The sequence below is a fragment of the Pteropus medius genome, unplaced genomic scaffold (assembly GCF_902729225.1).
Source record: "Pteropus medius unplaced genomic scaffold, Ma_sr-lr_union100, whole genome shotgun sequence".
NCBI lineage: Eukaryota > Metazoa > Chordata > Mammalia > Chiroptera > Pteropodidae > Pteropus > Pteropus medius.
The window spans coordinates 11,076,972-11,091,047 of NW_024349801.1; the positions used below are offsets into that span (position 1 = coordinate 11,076,972).

The 14,076-nt window shown below is 42.2% G+C and overlaps 1 protein-coding gene across 2 annotated transcripts in view; it reads left to right on the forward strand.

Annotated features, from left to right (window-relative positions):
- Positions 1-14,076, forward strand: part of ADAMTS18 (ADAM metallopeptidase with thrombospondin type 1 motif 18) — a 357,590-nt gene that overhangs the window by 175,034 nt on the left and 168,480 nt on the right. The gene's annotated exons all lie outside the window — the stretch shown is intronic.

Genomic DNA, 14,076 nt, shown 5'->3' on the forward strand with positions numbered 1-14,076 from the left:
GTTTGGCAATTTATTGAAAGATTAAACATGCACTTATCATACAACCTAGAATTCTCCTCCTAGATATTTGCCCTGGAGAAATGCAAGCATAGGTTTACAAAGACTTTACACAAATGTTCACGGCAGCTTTATTAGTAATAGCCCCAAACTAGAAACAGTTCACCAACAGATGAATGGATAAACAAAACTGTAGACTATCCATACAGTGGAATACTATTCAGAAAAAAATAGGAATGAAATGCTACAACATGAATAAAAACTCAAAAACAGTCTGCTAAGGCGAAAAAAGCCTGATGCAAATAGATACATATTCTATAATTTCATTTATGTAAAGTGTTCAGGAAAGATAAATTTATATAGAGAGAAATCAGATTAGTGATTGCCAGAATCTGGCATTAAGAGGGTTAACTGGTAAAGGGAAGGAGGGAAGATTTTGAGGTGATGGAAATGTTCTATATTATGATTATAGCGATGCTTATCTACATGAATCAACTCATCAGACTCTGCCTTTTAACTGTATGTAATTTATAGTTCATCAAGCTGATCTAAAACATTTGAATAAAGAGTGAATAATGAACAAAAACCTTAAAACTGTGTTTTGTTAAATGAAGCGATTTATACGTTATCTGGCAAGTGCCTGGAAATTATTAGGCTCTCAAGATTTCTTTCTTTACCTTCTTATTCCTGCCTACCTCCCACCCTTTCTCCCTTCCTCCCTCCTGCCTCCCTCTTCCCTTCCTTTCGTTCGTTCTTCCTCCATTTATTCCACATTCTGCTTGATAATTCACCAAGTGCTAATCTTTGCTAAGGTGTGAGTGGCCAATAGTATGCCTATGTGTAGTTGCTTTCTGGGGTCTCTTATTGAGGGACTCTTGAGATGGTCTACCCATGGCCTTTGTGAGGGATGGGTCCCTGGGGAAAGAATTTTTTCTGTGTACTAGACTTTGAAAGAAAGCTGTTATTAATTAGCTCAATGTATTCTTGGCTGGGGAAATGTAACCATTTATTTAGTAGAAAAACAAACATAAATCTCCAGATAGGCACTCTGTATTAATCAGACAAGTGGAATTTCAAGCTTTATTTCTCATGTTTAGTCTTTGTTGCTATAGGAGGCAGGGTAGCATTTGTGGAAAGAGCATCACCTTTTAAGTCAAGCAGACCTCCGTTAGAATAATAATACCACTTGTTAGCTATGTGACAGGAAGCTGCTAACTTGCTAACTTTAAATTCTTACTACAATTCGATGTTTGGAAACCAAGCATTAGAGAGAGATATGAGCTAGGCTAAAAGAAGTTCACACTGAAACAAACAGAGAAGTTCAGTCTCCTGGGTGAAACTAGAAACTCATGTTTGGGGCTCTGGCTAGTTAAGGGACATATAACTATACCAATGCAACAGTACCTGGAATCTGCTTTTATTTTTACTTCCTGTTTTATTCTTTAGTGGGTATGGTAATGCAGATACGACCAATACTGAATTATATCTAAGTTAGGTGCAAAATGTAAAACTGTCTTTTTAGTTGCTTTGGGCTCTAGTTACCTGAACTGATAGTTGGAACTAAAGATCCAGAATATATGTTAAAAATTCTCAAACATTACATTCATAAAGCGCTACTTTGTTCCTTTGAAGATGTCTTTACATATATTACTTTGTTTGATTATCAAAAACATTCAATGAGGAAAGACTAAGGATACCATCCATCAATGTTTTAAAAACAAACGAACAGAAGCATAGATGTGCTAAGTGGTTGGTTGTTCAAGATTCATAGCTGGTCATTGGAAAAGGCTGACCCAGAATTCTTGTCTTTGCTATGGCACTTTATCGTTGAGTGACACTGCGTGTTCCCCTCCCCCCGCCGAAAAAAAAAATCTGGTTTTCAGTGTCAACCCTTGTTTCAGTCTTTGTAGTCATCATCTGTGGCCCTTTGGGTAGTGTAGGACGTTTACAGATCTGGGTCATGTGTTAAATGTTAGGTCATCTTTGCTTTCAGATGCAGAAACATCTTTAATTTTGTGCAAGTTTCTTATCACCACTAAATCTCCATTTCTTCATCATTCAAATGAGTTTCTATGAAATAACATATGCATAATTCCTGGCCTGTAATAATCCCCAATAAATGATCGTTCACCTTTTCTTCTCTCCTTTCTCTGCAGTTTTGGCCAGGTTTCATCTTACAAGCAAAGTGATAGTCCGACAGAAGGGGTGATAAAGTCAACAGGGAACCTGCAGGAAAACAGGAGACCTGCCTTGTCTTCGGGTTCTTTGCGAGAGATCTTTGCAGTTTATTAGATAAGTTTCTGCCACTATTGATAATTTCGAGGAATTTTTCAAACTCAAGAATAACTTCTAATTCTCAAAGCAGAGGCTGAGAGAAAATGAGACAACTGATTTATTTTCATTTCTCCATCGAAACATAGCCTCTGTTCATTCTTGCTTTGTCTGCAGAAAGATCTTGCTCTTCTATCCACATAAACATCGACATTTAACTATTGGTTTCTCTCCAGGGAGGGCTTATCAGCATTTCTGAAGGGTCTGGGATATAAGTGTTTATTCCCTCATGTGCTGGAAGGAGTTTTAGAGATTATATGGCACAATTCTTTCATTTTACAGATGAAGAAACTGCAACTTGAGAAGGAGAAATGTCTTAATCAAATGCACCCAGGGAGAAACCGTTTCAGTTCCCCTGAAACTCCTCCTGCAGACTTATTCATTGACACCTTAAGGAAAAACGAAAGTCCCAGAGGTGAATCTTTGACATCATTCAATAAGCCTCCTTAGTAACTTTTTCAAGATGGGAACTTATCCATAAGAAACAAAACTATTTTGAAGAAAAAAGTTTAGAGATAGGAGTTTTCCTTACTTCAAAGAGCTATTTCTATGCACAATTCATTTCCTAAGCAAACCGTTTATGTAATAAAAGAAACCCTAAAAATAAATGCAGAACTTCCTGTGCATTTCCTGGTGAGGGTCAGGTAGGCTATAGAGCCCCCACAATGAGCCAAGCACAGCCTCCCATCAAAGGCTGTTCTACAGAGTAACAAAGCATACATGATTCTCTTTGGTTTTTAATTGGAGAAACTTCTAGACTTTTTTTCATGAGACAGGCTTGCACCCACTTTATTGTATGTGGTCATCAGTGGAGACTGGGAACATGCAGTGGAAACTCCAACAACCCCACATCCTCCCTTCAAGCTTGGTTGGGCAACATCGAAGAATCTAGTATCATCTGACCTTCCCCCTGTTTCCGTCACTTTCATCCCAGCACCCTCATCCCTAATAGTCAACAAGATCTCAGTTCCAAGCCCTCTGCTTCCCTGATAACATCTCGGCTGCATTACAAAAGCATGACTTCTCTTACTTTACTCCTCCCTCTTCTTTCTTCTTTGGGGAGTTTTTCAAGGGTAATTTTGTGTTATAAGTGAATTTTTATTTATGTGGTGACTTAAAAACCCTACGCTTGAATAATGTGTGACTTCAGTGTGCGTGTGTGTCTAAGTGTAAGAGGGTGTGTTTGTGTGTCTGCCTGTGTTTATCTGTGGACCTCTCTGACTTCCAGATTTGTTCCTGTCTCCTATGGAACAATCTTTTTCCAATTTGCCCTGCTCTTTTCAAAATGAGAACAAATGCAACATAATATCCTTTGGGAATAATTAATCCACAGATATTTTGGATACCTCATATTTTTATCAGTGGTGATTGGAGCTGTGAAAAATAAGGATGGACAAGACATTTTTTATGCTACCACAGGGATTACGATTTCATTTCCTGTCCCCCACCATTCGCCAAGTACCCACTATGTTCAAGGTGCGGGGGATATGAGAAAAAAACCCACAAGTCTTGCCTTCAGCCCAGTGACCATTCCATACAAGTACACATCCCAGAGCAGCCAGATGGATGGTTTAGGTTTCTCAAGTCTGAAACGTAATTACCATTCCTTATTTGAAAGCTTTAAAACGTGAGGGAAAGGGCAGCCTCCCTGCCTGCTGGTCATGATGAAAACCCTCACGTGCTGAAGGGACCCGTGAGCAACCTTCCTCCTCAGGAAGCAATGGCTCCCGAGGGCCTGCCAGCATCAGCAGAGATCTGGTCTCATAGATCACTCTTCCAGTGTCGCCCCTGCCTCCCACACCGGCACGCCCGTTTTCCTACCCCCTCGGCGTGTCAGGAGCCCTGTGTCTGCTTTGGTGGTTGAACCGGGCGCCTCTTTTCACGTGGACTTCCGGAAAGAACCTGGTAGTGTGTGGTTTGTCGCAAGTCCTATGGAAAATGCAGCAGTCTTGTTCTTTTTTCTTCTTTAAGTCTTTTGGCCAAAGGACATGGTTGCCCGTGGATCAATTTTACCATGAGAGCATGTCCACCTGCGAAAGCATGGAACGGCAACTTCCCAGCCACGGCCGTCACACCTTCACATCCTGCCACACTGTTGGAGGTTTTAGGGGGCCACTGTGAGAAGCAGGACATAGGAGACAGCCAAACCATTAAAGAAGCCCCTGACCCAAAGGAAGAGCTCTGAACACCGCAGTCAGGCACTTCTCTGGATCGTCCGACCCCCGCCCACCTCCCATCTCGTTCTTTACTTCTCCCCTTGCCCTCCAGACTGCGCGCAGTTCGAATTTCCTCCATCATGTTTTTCTCGGTGCTAGGAGATCTTACCTATGTGGACTGCCTCCCGCAGGCTAACCCCAAATTGTTCATCGTGATTCTCTTTGTACCTTTTTTGTTAGCAAGCTTTATAGAACCTTCCGGATGAGATGAATATGGCTCCTCGGTGTTCCATAACCCTTTGTTCTTCCTCCTATATAAAATTTAATTCGACCCAGTTAAAACAGTTGCTGATTTTTCCTTGTAACCTCCTAATGCCAGAGACCCCATTCCCAGTACAGAACTCAGGAAGTTAGATAGATAGGCACAGAAGGAAGATAAGATATTAGAAAATATCCTGGGTTGTACAATTAGAGTCTGAGTGATCTTGGGGAGATTCCTTAATGTCTCCAAGTATGCTTCCTTGTTTTTAAAATGCTGGTGGCACCACCTTCCCTGTAGGACTGTTGTAAAAACTTCAGGAAGTGATGGATATGTTTATGGCACAATCGTGGTGATAATTTCATAGCTTTATACTTATCTCCAAACTCATCAAGTTGTATGCGTCAAATACAGACCGCTTTTTGTATGTCAGTCATACCTCAATAAAGTGGTTTAAAAAAGATTAGAAAGAGATCATGAACACAACATACTTGATAGATGTTATTTATAAACCTTTAAAGCAATTTGCAAAGGATGGGCAGCACCGGTTTTAAAGAGTGTACCTTGCCTTCCACAGAGGTAAAGGAAACAAGATCCTCAAATACGGGCATAATGAAAGCTAATCAAGTCTTACAAAAATAAGTACTCATTTTTATAAATACTTCTGGAGCATCTACTGAGGGCCCACATACAATGTGCTTACATGAATGATCTCATCACTTCTCACAATTACTTTACGAGATAGGAATTAATATCTCCATTTCTATGCATGAGAAAGCAGAGTCTCAGGGAGAGAGTGTAACTTTCCCAAAGCCACAAAAGTCGTAGACTAAGAATTTGAACCCATAATTGTCTAGTTTGCTGTTTCTTAATCGAGTGATTTTTACCAGCCCCCTCCCAAGGGACCTGTGGCAATATCTGCAGACATTTTTTATTGTCACAAACTGGGGAAGGAGGTGCTGCTAGTATGTGGACAGAGGCCAGGGATGCTGCTAGACATCCTACGATACATAGGACAGAGAATTATCCAGCCCCAAATGTCAGCAGTGCTGAGATTGAGAAACCCTGGTCTAGCCTCACTGCATCAAGGTTTTCCTACTGTCATCCCAAAGATGAAATGATATTTTATTAATATGGCATGGATGATATAGAGTCCTATACGAGGCCTGCGCCATTTCCGAAAGAGCTCTGTGCCAATAAACTCAATCTGTGCCCTATAAAAAATGATGGGATAAAAATGATCGTCTAGACATTTACACATTGAACAACCGTATTGTAGCTTTAGCCTGCTTATGGTTCAAAAACTCCACACCCAGGAGTCTTGGCAATGGGATGGATACAGAGTGTTGGAAGCAAAGGGAATGCAGGCAGAGGTTACTTCCACCCCCTGCTCTACTTAGTAGCCGTTGTGTCCTTGGGAAATTTAACTGATATCTCAGGATCCATTTTCTAAATCTGCAAAATGGGAATATTAATGCCTGACTCAAAGAGTTGATGTGAGGATTGTGCGAAACAACGTAGAGTGTTTAATTAGCAAAGGATATGGCACATAGGAATGTTCCGTGTTCCCCCCAAATGAACTTCTACTTTGAATATTGTTCTTTGCCTCTTCCTCTGTCACATGTAAATGGCAAAAACTGGATTCATACCCAGTGTTGACTCTAAAGCTTGTGCTTTTCTACCTGTCCTGCCACCTTCCTGGCACTCACCTTTACCTGAGAGGGTCGGTGTCTTTGGAGTTGACAAAGCCAACCTTCCTACCCACCCTGTCCCTTAACAGAAAGGTGACAAATTGACGCTTTACTTGAGTTATGTTCTCTTACATTCTTTTCCTCACTGTCCCCTCTAACCCTCTCTGTCCCCTCTAATCCTCTTTCCTCTGGCTGCAGAGTGGAGACTTCTCTGGTTACAGTGGGTGGGCAGAATGTGGCACCAATAGTCAGAAAGGATGCTGAGGTCATTTAGTCTCTCTGGTCATCTTCATACTATACCTGGTCAGTCTTCGCATGTTAGGTACTTAATTGAGCAAAATGCCACTTGTCCAACACCGCCAACATGCCACCAACTTTGCTAAGCACTTTATATGCTTCATTCTATTTTATCAAGGTGCCTAACAAGATAGTCAATAAATGTTTGTTAAATGAATAAGTCGTGCAATAATCTTATGAAGTCAGAACCACACATCTATATTATACAGAGACTCAGAGAGGCTAAGTAACATGCTGAGGGTCACACAAGACCTATGGGGAAGGACCAGCACTAGGAACCCAGTTGTCTAACTCCAAAGTCCACATTCTTAACCAGGACAAAATACCACTGCATAAAGAGCAGGAGAGGGCACACACTAACCAGGACCTATTGGCAGGAAGAGTCATTCCCAGTGCTGGCTGTAGGTAGCGCCCCACTTTCTCTGACTCATGAAAACATCTCCTTCATACATTCAGTGATTCACCTGGAACTCATTGAATTTCTGCATAATTCCAGGTATTGTGCTGGTCTTTATAAGAGTGAGAAAAACAGAATAAAACTCCTAACCACATAGAGTGTACACACCCATGAGGTGAGAGGTGATGATCCTTGAACAAAGAAACAAATTAAATACACAATTGCTGAGTGTTACCAAACTGAGGAATAGGCTAGCAGAGAGAGAAGAAAGGTTTGTGGGAAAGGCTCACAGAGCAGGGGCTGTTTAAACAGACTGAAAACAGGGAGTCAAGCATGAAGAGGTTCCAGGAAGTGTGTTCCAGGCTGAAGGAGCGAAGGCCTTATGGCTTTTGGAAAGATTTCGCAGGTTTAAGGAAGCAAAAGAAGCCTGGAGTGTTGCGGACAAAGGAAGCGTACAAATGCGTGAAAATGACATTGTTCTGACTTTTTCTGAAGTCATAGATGAGGGATAACTTCATGGCTCTCAAACTGGAGCACTTTATCATGAGTAAGTGTCGTGGGTTGAACTGTTTTCCCCAAATAAACCTAAGTCCTGGTGCCCGTAAATGTAACCTTATTTCGAAATTGGTCTTTGCAAATATAATTAAGATGTAAATTAATATGAGATCATACTGGAGTAGGGTGAGCCTTAATCCAATATGACTGATGTCCTTGTAAGAAGAGAAGAGACATAGAGATAGACACGTCCAGAGAAAAGAAGGCCATGTGAAGGCACAGATGGGAGACAGCCATGTGATGATGGAGGCTGAGAATAGAGTTATGTAGCTGCAGATCAAGGAGTGCCAAGGATTGCCAGCCATCGCCTGAAGCTAAGGGAGAGAGAATGGTTCTGCCAATGCCTGAATTTTAGACTGCTAGCCTCCTGTGGACGAATACATTTCTGTTATGTTAACCCACCCAGTTTATTGTAGTATATTAAGGCAGCCCTAGGAAACAAGAACAGTAACTCATTATTTGCAATGATTCTTAAAGTTGATCACGATCTACTGAACTGAGAACCCCTACTCGTGAATCAACCATGTCAGAGATGTTGGGGGGGGCTCCTCCTGGATCCCTCAGCTGTTGACAGCGGGATCCCACCTTTTGACCACAGCACCTGTACACTGCCCTCTCTTCCAGAAAGCTCCACATACTCCTTCTCCAAACTAGACTTTGTCAGAAGGCATGATGCCTTGAAGAAGGGCAGCCACACGAACCTGGTAGCCACATAAGCAGTGGGCAGGCCCGCATTTGCAGCCCGGCCTCAACCCTGGTGGTAGCATGAGCCAAGGAGTCGGCCCAGCTGAAGGCACTCTCGCTGCCTAAGCTTGTCGGTATCATGGCTTCTTTCACTCCAGAAGGGTCATTCCCAGGTCCTCCCATGGCCTGCAGTTGAGAAAAGGGGGGAAATGGGGTTGTACAGACTGCATCCTCTCTGTGGGGAGGTTTGGATTACCCTAACATGGACTTCAAATAATTAAGGGGAAAAAAATAAAGTTTCGTTTGTCCCACAGTGTTTCTTTGCTTAAACAAGTGTTCCTCATTAACTAGGTTTTTTTTCCACCCTGAGTAGCAATCAGCTCTTCTTACTAGCACAAAGTTCTTTGTCTAAAGAATCGTTTTAAACAATTGAAAGGGAATATGTTTTAAGACTAGCGCTGAATTCGCTGTTGGCAGGAGAGTCTTTCAGGATGCTAATGGCAGGCATGGGTCCAGATGGATCGTGATCTGCATGAGCTGGTTACCTTTCTGAGGGCAATCGTTCCTAATTCATGGAGTTATTATCCAGATACAGTGAAATAACGTATATGTGGTTCTCAGAAGTGTCAGCCCTTCTTAAGCACTTAGTCAAATACCCTTGTTACTTTATAGATTGATGGCGGCCTAGCTGTTCATTCAGGAACTGGGACCTGGTGAGAATGGCTTGTTAGCATCCAAGATATTTCCTAGAGTACGTTGCCTGAAGAGGCACAGGGTACCTGAATGTTTTCTAGTGTGCCCCACGAGGCCATATAGATTTTTTTTGGTGGCAGAAAACAAGTAGGAGGATATTCATTTGGATTTCTCTGGCAATTTCCTGCTTCCCGAGGAAGCTGCCAGTGTGATGAGGTCTGAGACATTACCCTACTTGCCAGCTAACAAATTAATCTGCCACGGTTTCATGCGTGTTGGCAGAAGACATGACATTCCTAGGTCAGTGACAAAGGACCTTGTTACTCCTAGCACAGCAGCCAGCATGAGCTTCAGGTTTGTGTCAGCAGCTACCCTTGCCCTAGTTTTCACAGGGCGGTGCAAAGAGGGCCAGCTGACACATGCACAGATTGTAGGGCACAGAAGAGGAACCATAAGCTTAGCGAAGCTTAATCTTTAATGTGGGACAGCAGTGCCTGCCCATTGCTCCAAGGAGAGATATTGTGCCTTCCAAGCCCGTTTGCTATACATCCTTAAAGAGATGGTACATAACAAAAGCAGTCAGTACCTCTGCCCGCAAGATATGCAGGAATGTGTAAGACTTGTGGAAAATGGTCTACCTATTTCTATTTTGCGTTAAAATCACAAGGCACTAGTAGTAGTTTAGAAACTGTCCCATGCCAGTTAGCTCTCCTCCCTTTTTCTCAGCTCCTTTCCTGCTTTTAATTCACAGACAGGAGTATCATGGAAAGAACAATCTTTGGAAATTGGTATAGCTGGGGTTGCTGGTGTTAAAATCTTGATCTGCTTCTGATTCATTATGGAAACTTGGGCAAGTGACTTACTGTCCCCGAGCCTCAATCTTTTCATCTGTGAAGTGGGGATAAGAATGCCTACCTCACACGGTGAAGAGGTTTTGCACATAATAGGTACTTAAAGAATACTGCCTGTATTTATTTGAATTGGCAAGTGATTGCATTCTTGCCATGAGTCAGTTGAGAGGTACATAAACTTTATTTGAGTGTTTTTCATTTTGCCTCTACTAGTCTAATGCGAAACACTCTCCACACTCCCACCCTGCTCCTCCCTAACTTAACGTCTGCCTCATCTTCACTTCACTTCAAATTTTTTCTCATAGCTGCTGCCTTTACAATGTAGGCAAGCTATAGCTCGCTGTCAGCACCTCTTCCTCCTTCCCTCCCAGTGACTGTTGTCTTTCTTCACTCCAAATGGGCCTTGGCCTGCCTCTGGAGGGGCGGATGGGGTAGGAGGGAGGTGATCAGACATTCTCCTCCATGCTTGGCTCTCAGATTCTACTTAGCCGAATTCCTCCCAGTGGCCTCACTTCTGCTTTGCTAATTTCTATTGTTTTTGTTTTCCCAGGCAGGGAAAACAAACTAAACCCTTGACTCAAGAAGAGTGAGAGGGCTGCTGATAAGCAGGGCTCTGATTCTACCCACATCCTAATGAGTGGACCTGCCCGATGAGAGGAGCATCCGCCTCCTCAGGTTCCTTATCGCCATCCTGGTGGGGGACTGCACACGGAGAGAATGGTGCAGCTCCTCACACCAAAATCTCTTTTCTGATATTTAGCTGATCTGTAGTGTCAGATTCTTTTTTATGATGACTTCTGAGTACTGGTAGTGATGAGGAAAATGTGTGTTCATTCAAACAAAACTAATCATCATTTATCCGTCCATCCATCTATCTATCTACCTACCTACCTACCTACCTACCTACCTACCTACCTATCTTTGTATTGGATAGTAGATATTCTATTTAAGATGACCTAAATGTTACTGATTGAAACTGGCACTGTGGATTAATGTCTGTATTGTTCTTTTTTTTTTTTTTTTTTTTCTGATGGAGAGAATCTGTACAGTTCAAAGTTTTATGGATAGTAATTAGTTTCCAACTTCTAGAAAATTCTGGTATTTGTGACATATACTATTCTTCCACACATGTAGAATACTTGTAATATGAGTTTAAGATCAGTACTGACAAATGTTCACTGACCATTTAGAGTTTTGGTATTAGAACATTAGCAGTCTCATTCAGAAACTTTTATTAACTGGAAGCTTTTATTTCTCACTTCCAGAGAAAGTTTAATTTTGTTTAAAGAAAAAATAGAAAGCTGCTCTGAGGCCAGGGTATTTCTCTTCTCTTCTCTCTCTCTCTCTCTTTAATGAAAACAGGAGACATGATGATGGATCCCATGTCACCATGCATTCTCAAGAGAAGAGGCAACACCAGGAAATGCAAGCAAGCAGGCACTGGGCAAGTGAGAGCCTTGACAAAAGGGGAAGAGCCACTGCAGAAAGGCGGACTGGAAGAACAAAAGGCATGGCCCAGTCCTGCAGGGGGTCCCGCCTTTATAAGGATAGTACGAGGCAGCGGGTGCTGGGGCCCAGGGTAGGACAGGGCAGAAACCTCGTTTCCCAAGCAGAGTCTCTGAGCAGAGCCAAATAATCGAGTATTTAACTGAAGGCTCCTTAAATCCCTCTTCCAATGAGTCTGAAGTGGTCCCAGAGCCTGAAGTGGCCTGCATTACACAAAGAGAAGGTGTGAGGGTAATGGGTGCCTGTAGAGATCTACCCTGAGGTCCTGGAAAATTGTGAAAGAATTATTTCCATGTATTCTTCTTTATTGAATAACATATAGACATAGATTTTTAGCCCCAAGCATACAAACAAAATGGGCTGTTGGTAACTTATCGAAATATTTCATTTCTTGAAAACTTCTATATGAGGTTGAGATATATTTGTTAAGTTAGACATTCTATCTAATCTTAAATAATGGACAGGCATAATAATACTTGCTGAAGGAATGAAAGAATGAAGAACAGGACCAAACTATAGGAGAATGTCACAATCCACTCTTATCTTCAGTCCAACAGATCTTAATCATCTGGGTCATTTCCTACTGGGGGAAGAGAGGCCCTCTTCCTTCCTCTTTAGTCATCCAGGGTCCTTGGTTCAGTGTTCTTCCTATCACCTGTCCTTCCTCCCACCCCTTTTTATTGAAATGTGTCCTCAAAAAAGACAATTATTGATCAGTTATGTCTTAGTGTGATTGTGAGTCACTGATTCTGCAGCCTTAGGTGCACTTACTTCATTTCTTACCAAGAGCAAAAGACTATCTCAAGGATTGGATGTCAGGAGGCAAAATTGGGTAGAAAAACTGAAGGTGACCTCTAACCAATAGTCAGCTAGGAACCGGGGCGTCTTCCTGGCTCCCCTAAAATTTTTCTCTTCTTTGTCTACCCTCAGACACTTTTTGAGGGGGCCTAAATTTTTACATTTGCAAAATACGTTGGTTATATCAACCTCAGGTGGTTTTAGAGAATAAAACGGCAAAAAGCAAACATCTGTATAGAAAACACTGAGTATAGTTCTTGGCACATGATAAATGCTCAAAATGAGAGTTATTGTTATTGCTATTATCACCATCAATATTAGGGGCTAGGTTAAAAGGATGAAAATAATCGTGCAGTGAGACTTTCTAAACATATAAAATTTTATTTTAAAGGTTGAGAAAAGACATGTCTTCACTACATTGAAATACATTAAAGATTGCATATAAAATATGACTGAATATAAGTGTATGCTTTAAAGATCACAGAGAACCTTGACGATAAAACAATTCCTTTAAGAAACACTGAGTATGAAGTGAGAAAGCATTAACCTGGGTGTCCGAACAGTAGGGAGGCAATCCTCACACATAGAAAGATTCACACTTGGGAAACCCACCTTCTGAATGTGAGGACACTATTTTCTCCCCGACTTTCATGCCAGAATTTAAGTTCTTTTGAAGACAGGTGTATCCAGTTCAGACTGGGGTTCAAAGACCACAACATAAGAAACACTGAAGAGCTGGGGCTGTTCAGGTTTCTAATTTGTGGGTGGACATGTCAGAACTTCTCACCAGCTGTAGGATGGCCAGGTCCTGCAAACATTCCTGCTGAGATTTAGGTAGCCGGAAGTTTAGTTGGCATTTACATGAGCTGAAAGGAAAGATTCAGGTGAGTAAGGAATAGCCTGAGTGTTAGAGAAGGGCCTCTCTCATACACTCCTCTCAAATGTTTACTGACCACTGCTGGGTCCTCCCTCCTCTTTACCCACCGAGGAGAGAGCAGCGACGACCCATATTCTGCCACTAAGGTACTCATGGTTTAATAAGAGTCACATTCACAATAATCCATGCTGCACATACTACTCAAGTTAGGTGCAAAGGGTTATGGAAGCACAGTGCATGGAGGTGCTTAAATTGCTAGGGATTTGGGCAAATCTCCTTAAAAGAAATTGTTATAGACTGAAAGTTTGTGTCCCCCCAAAATTCACATGTTGGAACCCTAACTCCTAATGTGATGGTCTTTGAAGGTGGGACCTTTGGGAGGTGATTAGGTTTCGATGAGGCCATGAGGCCAGGGGCCCCATAATGGGATTCATATCTTCGTAGGAAGAGGAAGAGACACCAGAGCGTTCTTTCTCTGTCATGTGAGGGACATAATCAGAAGGTGGCAAGCCAGGAGGAGGGCTCTCACCAAGAACCGACTCTTCTGGCACCTTGAGCTTGGACTTTCCAGCCTCCAGAACTGCGAAATGTGTGTTGTTTAGGCCACCCAGTCTGTGGTACTTTGCTATAGTAGCCCAAGCTGACTAAGATAGGGGTGACATTTGGTTTTACTCTTTTAAGGATGCATATGAGTTGAATAGGCAAGGAGAAATATTTTTAGCAGAGGGAACAATATATGGAAGGGACAAGCACAGCATGGACACCACATCTGACCTTTTTTTTTCTCTTTGTGACTGGCCTGTATAGTGAGAAGAAAGAAGGATAACAGGGTACCAGTAGTGAAGGGTTTCTGTGCCAAACTGAGGAGTTTGGCTTTAACGTATGGGCAAAGTAGTGGGTTTCTCCCAACCAAGTCACACTTCCTAGTTCGCTACTTCTGCATCCTGCCCTTCCTCTCTCATAGAAAGTTACAGTAGGGTATGC